This window comes from Oryx dammah, unplaced genomic scaffold, assembly GCF_014754425.2.
Source record: "Oryx dammah isolate SB20612 unplaced genomic scaffold, SCBI_Odam_1.1 HiC_scaffold_5, whole genome shotgun sequence".
NCBI classification, from domain to species: Eukaryota; Metazoa; Chordata; class Mammalia; order Artiodactyla; family Bovidae; genus Oryx; species Oryx dammah.
This window is the reverse complement of record NW_024070189.1, coordinates 95737316-95750448: the sequence shown is the minus strand read 5'-3', so window position 1 is coordinate 95750448 and position 13133 is coordinate 95737316. Positions and strand designations below refer to the sequence as shown.

General features: G+C 43.1%; 1 pseudogene; it reads left to right on the top strand.

Moving 5' to 3' along the window:
• The first annotated feature begins 11304 nt into the window (after window positions 1–11304).
• On the top strand, window positions 11305–12250 carry LOC120864023 (annotated as a pseudogene).
• Window positions 12251–13133: the final 883 nt, after the last annotated feature.

Here is a 13133-nt window from a genome sequence, read left to right as displayed (position 1 = left end):
GAATTTCTTAGGATATAACAGGTGTAAGGTAAGGGAGTTAGAGAAGGTGAGGTTCAGAAAAAGAATGAGACTGGCACTTTACCGAAACAGATCACCTTTAATGAGGTGAGAAGGGGACACAGTCAGATTAGTGAGCTGTTGCACTTATCTGAGAAAAGAGTAAGTCATGTATGGATGTGAGAGTTGGACTGTGAAGAAGGCTGAGCACTGAAGAATTGATGCTTTTGAACTGTGGTGTTGGAGAAGACTCTTGAGAGTCCCTTGGACTGCAAGGAGATCCAACCAGTCCATTCAGAAGGAGATCAGCCCTGGGATTTCTTTGGAAGGAATGATGCTAAAGCTGAAACTCCAGTACTTTGTCCACCTCATGCGAAGAGTTGACTCATTGGAAAAGACTCTGATGCTGGGAGGGATTGGGGGCAGGAGGAGAAGGGGATGACAGAAATTGAGATGGCTGGATGGCATCACTGACTTGACGGACATGAGTCTGAGTGAATTCCGGGAGTCGGTGATGGACAGGGAGGCCTGGCGTGCTGCGATTTATGGGATCGCAAAGAGTTGGACACGACTGAGCGACTGAACTGAACTGAAGTATATATAGGCACGTATGTGGAAAGTTACTGTCTAAGGGGGCCTGTTCTTTTCCAAGGTTTTTCAGAGTAATTATCTCTTAAGCGGCTGGGGCCAGAATTTTGGAGATCTGCCAGAGGCTGAACCAGCTGGGAGCTGAGCGTAATCAACCTTAATGTCCATTTTTTGGATGAGAGAGTTCTTTGTTTTGCATAGAATGGTGGGGAGGACCTGGAGGGGAGTTTTAACTCCAGGCTATTTTGAGCCTCGTAGCTTTCCTTCATTCCAGTCCCTAAGGAATATATAGAAAAAAAGAAAGAGAGGTGAGTGCCGTTAATGTTTAGGGCTTCTTTGTGCTGATAAATGAGGGTCAGGGATTTGTGGTCTGGGAGGAAGGAAGTCTAAGGCTCGTAGTGTTCATTTTTCATTTCAGCCATTAGGGTCTCAAGCGAAACAACAGTCTTGACTTGGTCTTGGGAAATGGCTCGGATTCGGTCTTGGAGGAATCTCTGGAAAAGATTAAACAAACAAGGTCCAAAGGTGAGTAGGAGGATGATAAAAATGAATGGTCTGAGAAGGGGTAAACGTTATAAAAGGTTTTTTGTAGTCACAGGGTGGAGATGTAAACTTCAATGTGTTTGAGCGTGGATCTTTGAGGACTTGAGAACCAGATATCTGTCAGAAGTTGTTCCAGCAATAATTGTAGCCACCAACAGACTCATCCATCGCCAGTTGGGGCCAGTGGAAACAGTGAGAACTTTAGAGTTGTAGGGCCTGTGTGAGAAACTTGATAAGCATTTTTATCATTGGGCTGTTTAACCTTTTTTAACTGGGTGATGTGTATCCAAGGGGTGATTTCTTTTAATGTTGCAGTGGTAGGGGTCAACGGAATTACTGTGTAGGGTCTTTGCCATTTTGGGGTTAGATCTGAGTGGGACTGAACTTTCATATAGACTTTGTCTCCCATTTGAAGGGATGGGTATGGAAGATTGGGAGTAAGTTATCTATATGTTGTCAAAGGGCATCTTGTATCTGGGCAAGTAAAGGAGAAGGAAGGTGGAAAAGTAGTTTGGGACTGTCTTGGGAGAGGTAAGATTTAAAGGTACTATGGGTCTCCCATACATGGCCTTAAATGGACTGATATTTAAGGTGTTTTTTTTTTTTTTTTTTGGTAAGACCCGGACCTTCAAGAGGGCTAAAGGGAAGAGTTTATTTCAGTCTTGATGAAGTTTGATCATTAATTTGGTCAGAGTTTCTTTTGGGATTCGGTTAAGGAATGTGAAACCTGCAAGGAACTAGAAGGGCTCGTGCAATATTTTGGGTGATTTGGGATGTGAACTCGGGCCCGTTGTCAGACTGGAGGGAGGAAGGCATTCCAAACCTTGGGAAGATTTCAGAGAAAATAAGCTGAGCCACAGTAGGGGCTCATTTATTAGTAGTCAGGAAAGTTTCAATCTGTCTAGAAAACATATCTACAAAGACTAGGCAAAATTTAACCCTTTTTACAGGTGGCATGTGGGTGAAATCTATCTGTCAGTCTTGTGCGGGAAGATGTCTGTGAATATGGTGGGTGGGGAAAGGAGAGGGGTGAATGTTAGGATTTGTCTGCTGACAAATTGTACAAGTTAAGGTCTGATTATTTAAATAAGTCACATCGTCCTTAGTTTAATAAAGTTCTGAAAGAAAGCCTTAAGTACTTTTGCAGAGGGGTGGAAAAGCGAATGTAAATATGAAAGTAACGTGTGGATGTTAGGCTCATCAATTTGGGGTCTAGTAAAGACAGGACTAACAGAGGTGGCTTGTCGTTCTGTTTTGTGATTTGTTATATTGTTATAAAAGGAGATAGGACTATGTCACTGATATCTCCGGCAAAGTATTACAGCAGCTTGTTTTGGGAGCTGAGCTGCATGGAGGAGTTTAGAAATAAAAGAAGCATTGAGAATACATGTGTTTTCTTAAGTGAGGAATTTTGTCTCCCTCCAGATTATAATGTTAGAATGTAATATGTTATAGACATATTTGGAGTCAGTGTAAATGTATATCTTTTGGTCTTTGGCTAGGGTCAAAGTTTGTGTAAGAGTTATCAGTTCAGGCTATTGTGAGGATGTGTGAGTTGGGAGTGTGGCTGACTTGATGAGGTGGGGGGGGGTGGATCTTTGTTGGGCTGTCCCTGAACTATAGCGTACCGAGCCCCAAATGGGGCTAGTTTTGGGTCAGTGTCATCTGTGAACCAGGGTGGGACTTTGGGGTCAATAAGGGGTTGACCAGTTATATGTTTAAAGGGATTAAGTGTCATAACTAAGGTCTGAACACAGTCATGAAACAGGTGTTTTGTTTCTGGATCTGGTGTAGGGAGTAAGCTAGCAGGATTAAGAGGTTTACAAGGCATAAAAGAAAGGCATGGGCTGAGGAGGTGTGTGTGGAGGATTTCTAGTCAAGCAGGGGGCAGAGATAGGAGAAGGCGATGGCACCCCACTCCAGTACTCTTGCCTGGAAAGTCCCATGGACAGAGGAGCCTGGTGGGCTGCGGTCCATGGGGTCGAGAAGAGTCGGACACGACTGAGTGACTTCCCTTTCACATTTCACTTTCACGCATTGGAGAAGGAAATGGCAACCCACTCCAGTGTTCTTTCCTGGAGAATCCCAGGGACGGGGAGCCTGGTGGGCTGCCGCCTATGGGGTCACACAGAGTCGGACACGACTAAAGCGACTTAGCAGTAGCAGGGGGCAGAGAAAGGAAAGCCCGATGAGAGAGCAAATCTTTGAAGGAATGAGGTGAGTAAACATTTAGAGGAACATTTTGGGTTAGTTTTTGGGCTTCAGGTATTAAGAGGTGGTTGCAGCTATGTAGGAGAGGGTCTGTTGTAGCAGACATGGTAATAAGCTGGCGGGCTTAAGGGGAGAGCAGGAGGAGAAAGAGAGCCAAGGGTCGAGGAGAAAGGCATATAGGACCTGTACCCTGGAAGGGGAAAAGGAGAGGAAAGCCCGATGTGATAGTAAGTCTCGGAAGGTGTGTGGAGAACAGACTGTTAAAGGAGCATGTCTAGAGAGTTTATTCAGTTTAGTTATGAGGGCTGCAATAGCAGCCATGGCCTGTATGCAGGGAGGCCACCCCTTGGTCGCCATGTCCAGCTCTTTTGATAGATAGGCTATGGGAGCCCAGGTGTCTCCGGCCCACTGACATAGACGTCTCAGGGCCTGTCCTTGGTTGGAATGGGCAAAGAGAAAGAATGGTCTGGTGTGATCTGGCAGGTGGAGAGTTGGCACTCAGAGGAGGCTCTGGGTGAGCTGGCGAATAGGATTGGCCAGCGAGGAAGGGTTAAAGAGGGGCTCATCCAGACATCCTTTAGTTGTCTCACAGAGCGGCTTTGTAATGAGGGGGAAGTTAGGGATCCAGATATGGAAAAAGTTTAGGAGGCCGAGGATAGACAGGAGCTCCCTTTTTGTTTTTGGAAGTGGACAGTTAATTAAGGCCTGGATTCTATCTGGGGGAATAGTTCTTTGTTGGTGGGATATGGAGAGCCCCAGGTAGGTGACGTTTGTCTGTACTACTTGGGCCTTGGATTGGGACACCGGATAACCGCAGGATCCCAGGGCCCCAGGGAGTTTGGCAGTATGTTGGAGGCAGAGTTTTTGGGTTGGGCTACAAAGGAAGAGGTCATCTACGTTTTGGAGGAGATGACTTGGGGCTAGGTCGAGTGTCTGTAGGTCCTTTTGTAAAGCCTGTCCAAAAAAGCGGGGGCTGTCTCTAAACCCCTGGGGGAGAACTGTTCATGTTAATTGTTGGGAAACACGAGTCTCGGGGTCTTGCCAGGTGAAGGCGAAAAGCGGTTGGGAGAGGGGGTGGAGGGGGATGGTGGAAAACGCGTCTTTGAGATCTAATACCGTGAAATGGGTTTCAGTCGGGGGGTATGGCAGACAGAAGGGTGTAAGGGTTAGGAACTACTGGGAATGTCGGTGTGATGGCATCATTGATTTTTTTTTTAGATCCTGGACCAGTCTCCAAGAGTTTGGTCTCTTCTTTACTGCCAGAATAGGCGTGTTGTGTGGTGAATGGGTAGGAATTAAGATAGAGGCTTGAGGAAGGTGGTCTTTGATAGACTTAAGTCTCTTGTGGGCCTCCGGCGCAAGAGAGTACTGTTTGTGTTGGGTAATTATAGCTGAGGGGTCTTTTAGGGTAATGTGGACTGGGGAATGATGTTTGGCTATGGATGGGTGATCAGTGTCCCAGACTTGGGGGTCTAAGGTGGGTAGATCCAAGGGAAGGTCAGGGGTGAGGGATAGGAATGGTCTAGATGTCACCTGCCGGAGAAGACAATGGCACCCCACTCCAGTACTCTTGCCTGGAAAATCTCATGGGCGGAGGAGCCTGGTGGGTTGCAGTCCATGGGGTCACTAAGAGTTGGACACGACTGAGCGATTTCACTTTCACGTTTCACCTTCATGCATTGGAGAAGGAAATGGCAACCACTCCAGTGTTCTTGCCTGGAGAATCCCAGGGATGGGGGAGCCTGGTGGGCTGCCATCTATGGGGTTGCACAGAGTCGGACACGACTGAAGTGACTTAGCAGCAGCAGCAGCAGCAGAAGTCATCTGCATGCAGAATGTACAGGTTGTTTCGAGGCGGGGTTATGTTAATAAAGACTTCCAATTTGGATAACAAATCTCTCTTTAGGAGTGTCATCGGGAACTGAGACATTATGAGGAATGAGTGTATAAGGGTTGATTTTTTAAATTGACAGTAATAGAGGGCTGATTTTTGGCCTTAAGGGAACTCCAGAGACCCCTTGATTGTGAGTTCTGAGTCTTGAGTTGGGCCAGAGTAGGAAGTTAAGGGAGAGAAAGCGACTCCTGTGTCTACTATAAAGTAGGTCTTTTTTTGGCCTCTACCCCATCTACCCTAAGTTCCAAGCTCATGTCCGGGACACAGACCGGGGGGCTGGAGCCTGGGCCCCGTCATTGGAACAACTCTCTTAGGGTTGGGCTGGGGTGTTTTGGGGAGAAGTGGGGATGTCTCCAGGGGTGCCAGGATGTCCCTGTGGACATTTCACTCTCCAGGTCTGGGAGGTGTGGACCTCCCAGTCTACTTCTCAGTGTCCCCACTGACCACAGATTGGGCATGTTTTTTGGGGGGCCACGGGTTCGGGCATGTTTTTATCCAGTGTCCTGACTGGTTGCATCGGAAGCAGGGTCTGGGAGGGAGTCTTAAGTTCCAGTCTGGGATGACTTTGGCCTGGCTGATCTTGATCGTTGCCGCCAAAAAGGCATATTTAGCTTTTCTTTCATGGCCTTTTTTTCTCTTAGCCGCTTTCTCTCTATAACTGAACATCTTGAAGGTTATTTCTAGAAGGTCTCTTTGGGGGGGTCGCAAGGCCCTTTTCTAGCTGGCGTAGTTTTCAGTGAATATCAGGGGCTGACTGGCTTATGAACTGGACATGTAGGTACAGAAGTCTGGCAGAGGTGGAAATATCTAGATTAGCGTGTTTTTGGACTGCCTCAGTAAGCCGTGAAAGAAAAAGGGCAGGATTTTAATCTTTTTCTTGAGTCATTTCTCTAATATTACCGTAGTTAATATGAATGTGAGAGCTTTTTAGTATTTTTTTCTAATAAACAGGTGATCATATGATGCAGGTACTGGATGTCAGCATCGCCTGTTTGATATGTCCACCGTTGCTCAGTTAAAGGGACTGTATCATCAACCACTGGATTGGTCTTATCTTGGTTATGGAGCTGATCAGCATGAGTCCGGGCTGGCTATCATATCCATTTCTTTTCATCAGGGGTTAAAGTGGCATTTAGGATGTAATAAGGATCATTTTAGGTTAAATGATATGTTTGTGTAAGGCGGAGGAATTGTTTCTGTATCTAGTATGATTTTTTGAAAAGGATTCCAATTTTTCTTCAATTTGGCGTATATCAGAAATTGAGAAAGGCACATGAACCCGTTGTAGGGCCCTCCAGTCCCACTGCTTCTCTGAGAGGAAATGTGTTTGCTTCAGGTCCTTGCTGATGGAGGGGGCTGGAAATCTCTTTGGGGGTTCTGGAGTCATCGCCTTCTGTTTTGGAGGAGGAAGGGCTAGAGGATGGGGTCTCATCTCCAGAAGCTTTTTCTCTGGGGCGGTAGGGAGGAGGCTCATCTGCTGTGTCAAAATAGGACAGCTTTAAGGTCTCAGAAGGCTTGAATATAGGGGACCTTTGATCATTTGCCATTCTGTTTGAGGAAGTTAGTGAGATCTGATAAAATACTGAAATCGAAAGTCCCAAACTCCGACCAGAGGTTTTGGTTGTCTAATTGGTATTGAGGCCAGATCTGTATACAGAGTTGTTTTAAGCTGTTAGCTTTGAGTTCAGTGAGTGAGAGTGGTTTGAGATTTTTGAGAACACAGGCCAGAGGAGAATCTTTTGGGACAGATTGGCCAGACCCCATAATTGAAAGGCAAGCAGAGGCTTTTATTGGGAGCTCAAGTCGTCACCTGTAGTCGCAATAGCAGTTACGAGAAGAGAGCTGTGTCGAGTGGGGGATGAAGCGTCCCCCACCGTCATCTATAGAGTGGCCCTAGGCCACTCTGGGTCCCCGGGACCCGGAGAGGACTGGGTTATAGGACGCCTCTAGAACACCGTCCAGATCTTACCTTAATCTAGGGGCCGGCTCGAGTGGAGTGTTGCATGTAGAGTGGTCAAATGGCAAAAGGCCTCTGTCCTGGAGTTGGTCGGTCTCGTGGAAAAGAAAGAGGAAGAGAGAAAGAGAGAGAGACCAATATTCCTTGGGTTACGCGGAAAACCAATAAAGCCCTTACACAGGACTTGTACTGCTCACGAAGGCACAGGGCGTCCTCTGGAGGAGGTCTTGAAAGCCCAGGCGGGAAAGTGAGCTCGGCAGGCTCCACACTTCGAAGAGCTGGCTGGAGAATGAGAAGGAACCTCAACCTCCCAGGTTTCGGCACCAAAAATGTAGGGTAAGGGAGTTAGAGAAGGCGAGATTCAGAAAAAGAACGAGACCTGGAATGGATCTCCTTTATTGAAGCGAGAAGGGGCAGCAGTCAGATTAGTGAGCTGCTGCACTTATCCAAGAAAAGAGTAAGTATACATAGGCACGTATGTAGAAAGTTACTGTCTTAAGGGAGCCTGTTCTTTTCCAAGGATTTTTGGAGTAGTTATCTCAAACGGCTGGGGCACGGAATTTTGGAGATCTGCCAGAGGCTGAACCAGCTGGGAGCTGGGCGTAATCAACCTTAATGTCCATTTTTTGGGGGAGGGGGAGGTGAGAGAGTTCTTTGTTTTGCATAGAATGGTGGGAAGGACCTGGAGGGGAGTTTTAACTCCAGGCTATTTTGAGCCACGTAACTTTCTTTCAATAGGTTTCTGCCTCTCCTATATAAAATAGAATATAAGATCATTAAATTTTATTAGGATTGTGTTTCATCAATATCCAACTACTCCAGTAATGATTCAACTTCTGATTCAAAACCTATGACAGAATATTTATTAAGTGTTGACCTCTTCAGATATCTCTAATGGAGATCAGGATGGGTTGCCACAAAGCATACTGCAATGATCAGTTTGAAATGAAGTTGCTTCTGAAGTAGCCAATGCAAGAAGGAAATTCTGATCCTCCTCTGTCTCCCTGAGAAGGAGGAAAATCTCTCATATGAAAGGGGCACTCCCTGTATCTAGAGGGAGATGTGAGTTCAGTCATGTCTGACTCTTTGTAACTCCATGGACTGTAGTCCATCAGAGATTTCCCAGGCAAGAATACTGGAGTGAGTTGCCGTTTCTTTCACCAGGGGATCTTCCCAACTCAGGGATCAAACCTGTGTCTCTTGCATCTTCTGCCTTGGCAGATGGATTCTTTACCACTGACCCAGCTGGGAAGCTTTATCTAGGGGAAGAAGGATATCCTTATTGTCAGACATAGGGAATTTAGGGCCCAGAAATCTGTTTAAACAAAACTCACTATTTCTTCAATACACTACCTCAAGCTCAAACTGTTTAGACTCTTCACTAATGAAGCACTCAAAGCCTAAGCTTCTTTGTCCTGTCAATTTCTTACAAATGTTTTGTTTCTTTATCTAAAGAGGATAAAAGCTGCCTGCTTTGGTCACTTCTTAGGTTCCATTTTTATGTGAACTTCAAGTGCACAAATTAATATTTGATTCCTTTTCTCCTGTTAATGTGCCCTGTGTTGATTTTATCATTAATCCAGCCACAAGAACTCCAGAAGGGTAATTTCCCCTTCCTTGACACCCTACATGTCCTACAAATGGGTGTTATTGGCCTGACTTCAGTGTGAGGAATATCTTTGCAGAGAGGTAGGGAGATTTACACACACTCCATATTTAGTGTATGAAAGGTTTGGGTCTCAGACAAGGGCCTCCCAATTCCAGTCCCAGGACTCTGTCCCACCAGAGTGGATTGCTTGTTTTCTTCTGAAACCTGCTGTAGTCCCAGGTGATCAAGTGGAAGTAGAACCGTGGGTTTCTTCTTCTGGGGATTTGGTGAGTTTATCTGTGGATTAACAAATGGACTAAGTGGTTTTCAGGGGCTTTTATTGTATGAATATAATGGTGATAGGGTGTTCTGTGAATAGGAATGCATTTTCCAGCCCATCTAAAACATTTGAGTTACAGAAATGTCATTCCCTATACAAGATGGGAATTTTCCTGTGATTTTATCATGAAAAGCCTATTGCCAGTGAGATTCCTGAGATCTTTCTAATTTTATACTTTGACAATCAGAGCATGCACTTGCTTTTGTGTGATTTTTTTTTTTTTAATCACACAAGAAAAACAAGATAGGAATAGGAAAATTGCACATGCTTCAATTTTTAAAACTCAAACAATAGTCTTAGATGCATATGTCTTTTGGGATTTTTATTTGTGTAATATAGATAGGGGCCCAAGAATTTTCTTTGCTGTATCATAATAAAAAATTGAAAAGGAAAATAAAATTTATCTCTCAGGTAATATCATCAATCATATTATGTGTTGAAATAGCAGTATTTCATAGAGTGGTAAATAGGAACTCATCTATGATAGGTAGTATCTAGTAAAGTTTTCAAGAACACTTCTTATGAATACATAAATCAATACAAATGTTATAGAAACACTGAAACAAAATATGCTTACCCAACTCATGATGTGTTTAACTTGGGAAACATTGAAGTGCAAGGGAATAAGGTCATGCACGGAGAGCAAAATTCCCTCTAGTTTTTTTTTTTTTTTTACTTTTATTAGACAAATAGGGCACAGATTCCTTTTTTTGATAGCTACATCAACATTATAATGACTGTAAGTTCAATTAAATTAAGATACATACATAGTTTTTTGTTTTTCAATTTTTAAATTCAACTTATCTGGATATTAAAACAAGCCTCCAAAGTATAACTGACAGAAGTTGAGAAGTTAAAAGGACATGTGAAAGCTAATTTATATGTTAACTAGGCTAGACTATTGTAACTGTGAGTACTTTAATTGCTTATAGCAAACCTGTAAGTTCAGTTCAATTAATGTACCCATTTTACAGATGCACAAACTACCCAACTGTTTATGATATTACATTTTTTTTTCCAATTTTGATTTTTCCCAATTACACTCATATTTTGACCTGTCAGGAGAAATGAAGACTTGAGTTGCCTTCAGGGAGTTCAATGTTGATTGAAACTTGATTCCTCAATAAAAAAGAACTACTTGAACAGCTCTTAATCTGGCATAAGAAGACCAATTTAGGGTTTGAGACCGGGCTTTGTTCTTAAAATTTCAACTGTTCTTAAGAGGACTGGATTTGATGAGAAGTCAACACTTTATAAACGTTAGGAGTAAAGACACAATTAAGAAGTTTTCCTAGCCTTACAAACAAAAACAGTAAAATGCAAACTCAACCTCAAACCTTTCTCTGAGAGTATATAGCACTGAGAAAAACTCTACAAAAATGAAAAAAACTTCAAAGTATTTATTAAAATTTAATTATTATTTAATAATTGCTGCATCATACATTAATGCTATCTTCAGGATCGTGGATGCCATATGATTTTACACTTTTAACAAAAATATATTTATCAAAATGTGGAGTCCATCAAGGTCAAATATTTATATTTGACTTATATTTAAAGAGACATTGACCAGACAACCCACATATTTGAATAAGCAGTTACTTCCATGGAAGATGAATATCATAAAGATGAAATAAATAAATATAAATAAAGATGAAAAACCCTTGAATTAATTAGCCTATACAAATGATATCTGATTGTGAACATTTGATTTTAATTTAGAATCCTGAGACAGTGCTTTTTAGCTTTCTGGGACTACAGCGCAAATCAAGGGAATTTCTTGTACTGCATTTGAATAAGATATAGTAATTTTGACTGCTATTTCTTGTGCTTTAGTTATGATAATCTTTAAAAAGAGAAGAATACTTTTATTCTATATCTTTCTCTCAAAGGTAGGGGACAGATATATTACCATGTTCATGGATTTGTGATCTCAAACTGTCCTTTCTTCTCTAATACTCTGGCCCCATGCCTCTAAAATAGATGTATGAAAAAAAAAAGAATATCTTCAGCATTAGTAAAGATGTGTTCACACTGAGAAATACTGCTCAATGAATTGTGCTGTATGGTCCTCAAGCATGCATACTTTATTTCTGAATTTTGAATTGTTCAAATCCAAACTCCGGACACTTATGTCTGTGCTTCTATATTTGTGTTGTTTATTCAACATCCTCTTCTCTTTAAAAAGGTGTCCCTTCTTCATGGAACCACACAATCGTACACGTGTCTCACAGTTCTTCCTCCTGAGGCTCTCAGATGATCCAGACCTGCAGCCCCTCCTCTTTGGACTCTTCCTGTCCATGTACCTGGCCACTGTGCTCGGAAACCTGCTCCTCATCCTGGCTGTCAGCTCTGATTCTCACCTCTACACCCCCATGTACTTCTTCCTCTCCAATCTGTCCTTGGCTGACATTGCTATAAGCACCACCACTGTCCCCAACATGCTAGTGAACCTCCACACACAGAGCAAATCCATCCCTTACGCAGGATGCCTAGCTCAAGTGACTGTCTTTTCTCTCTTTGCATGCTTGGAGAGTCTCCTTCTGACAGTGATGGCTTATGACCGATTGGTGGCCATTTGTCACCCTCTGCATTACCTGGTTATCATGAATCCCCACCTCTGTGGCTTGTTGGTCCTGGTGTCATTTTTCCATCAGCCTTTTGAACTCTCAACTTCACTACTTGATGATGTCACAGCTTACCTTCTGTGCAGATGTGGAAATCCCTCATTTCTTTTGTGAACTTTCTCAACTTCTCAACCTTGCCTGTTCAGACACCTCCACCAGTAACATATTAATCTATTTAACTGGTACCATCTTGGCTGGAGTTCCACTCTCGGGGATCCTTTACTCTTATATTCGAATTATATCCTCCATTCTGAGAGTCTCCTCATCAGATGGGAAGTATAAAGCCTTCTCTACCTGTGGTTCTCATCTGTCAGTTGTTTGCTTATTTTATGGAACAGGCCTTGGGGTGTATCTCAGTTCAGCTGTCTCATCTTCCCACAGGAAGAGTGCAGTGGTCTCGGTGATGTACACTGTGGTCACCCCTATGCTGAACCCCTTCATCTACAGTCTAAGGAACAAGGACATCAAGAGTGCCCTGTGGGGGATTATCATCAGAATAGTCTAATTTTAATACCTGTATCAACTTTTTTTTTTCTTTTGGTTCATAATACTGGGAAAGGCAGTAAATTCAAATATGTGCAACAAGAAATTCTGAATCTGTAGTCCCATAGTGATTTGCAACTATTTAGCACTCTGCTTTCTGTTTACACGTTTTTTCCTCTTGTTGTTGAAATTGTTGTTATTTAGTCGCTCAGTCACGTCTGACTCTTTGTGACCCCATGGACTGGAGCCTGCCAGGTTCCTCTATCCATGGGATTTCTCAGGCAAGAATGCTGGAATGGGTTGCCATTTCCTTCTCCAGGGTTTCTTCCTGGCCCAGGGATCAAACTGGCATCTCCTGCATTGGTAGGTGGATTCTTTACCACTGAGCCACCAGGGAAGCCCCATTTTTCCTCTTAGAATAGCTTTAATGGAAATAATAAGTTATTTTGAACTTCCCACACAAGACTTAGCTCTCCTGGACTTTGTGAAGCACATCAGTATACCCTTCTCACTCTCTTTATACATTATCCAGGACCTCTGTTCATAGGGAGTCTTATTTCTAGCACTGCAAAATAATCATAGCTCTCACTTTCTTCTTGTTTCTATACTTTTCCTATGATTTTTTTTGCCTATGCCTTGATTTGAGGATCTAGACTCTACCTTAAGGACCAAAATATTTAGTGCATTTTTGTTTCTTAATGGTCCTGGCCAGATTTTTGAGCAAATAGGATGACTAATTTCTTGTTCAAACTAGGGTATTTTGAAATTGAAATGAGATATGATTAATACTGAGTTATCAACTGGGACTTTCCTAGGAAACCTCACATGTATGCTTCCCAAGGAGCAGATGGAAGAGTGTCTACCAAAGTCAGTTACCAACTTTTCTGATAATTCTTCCCATTCCA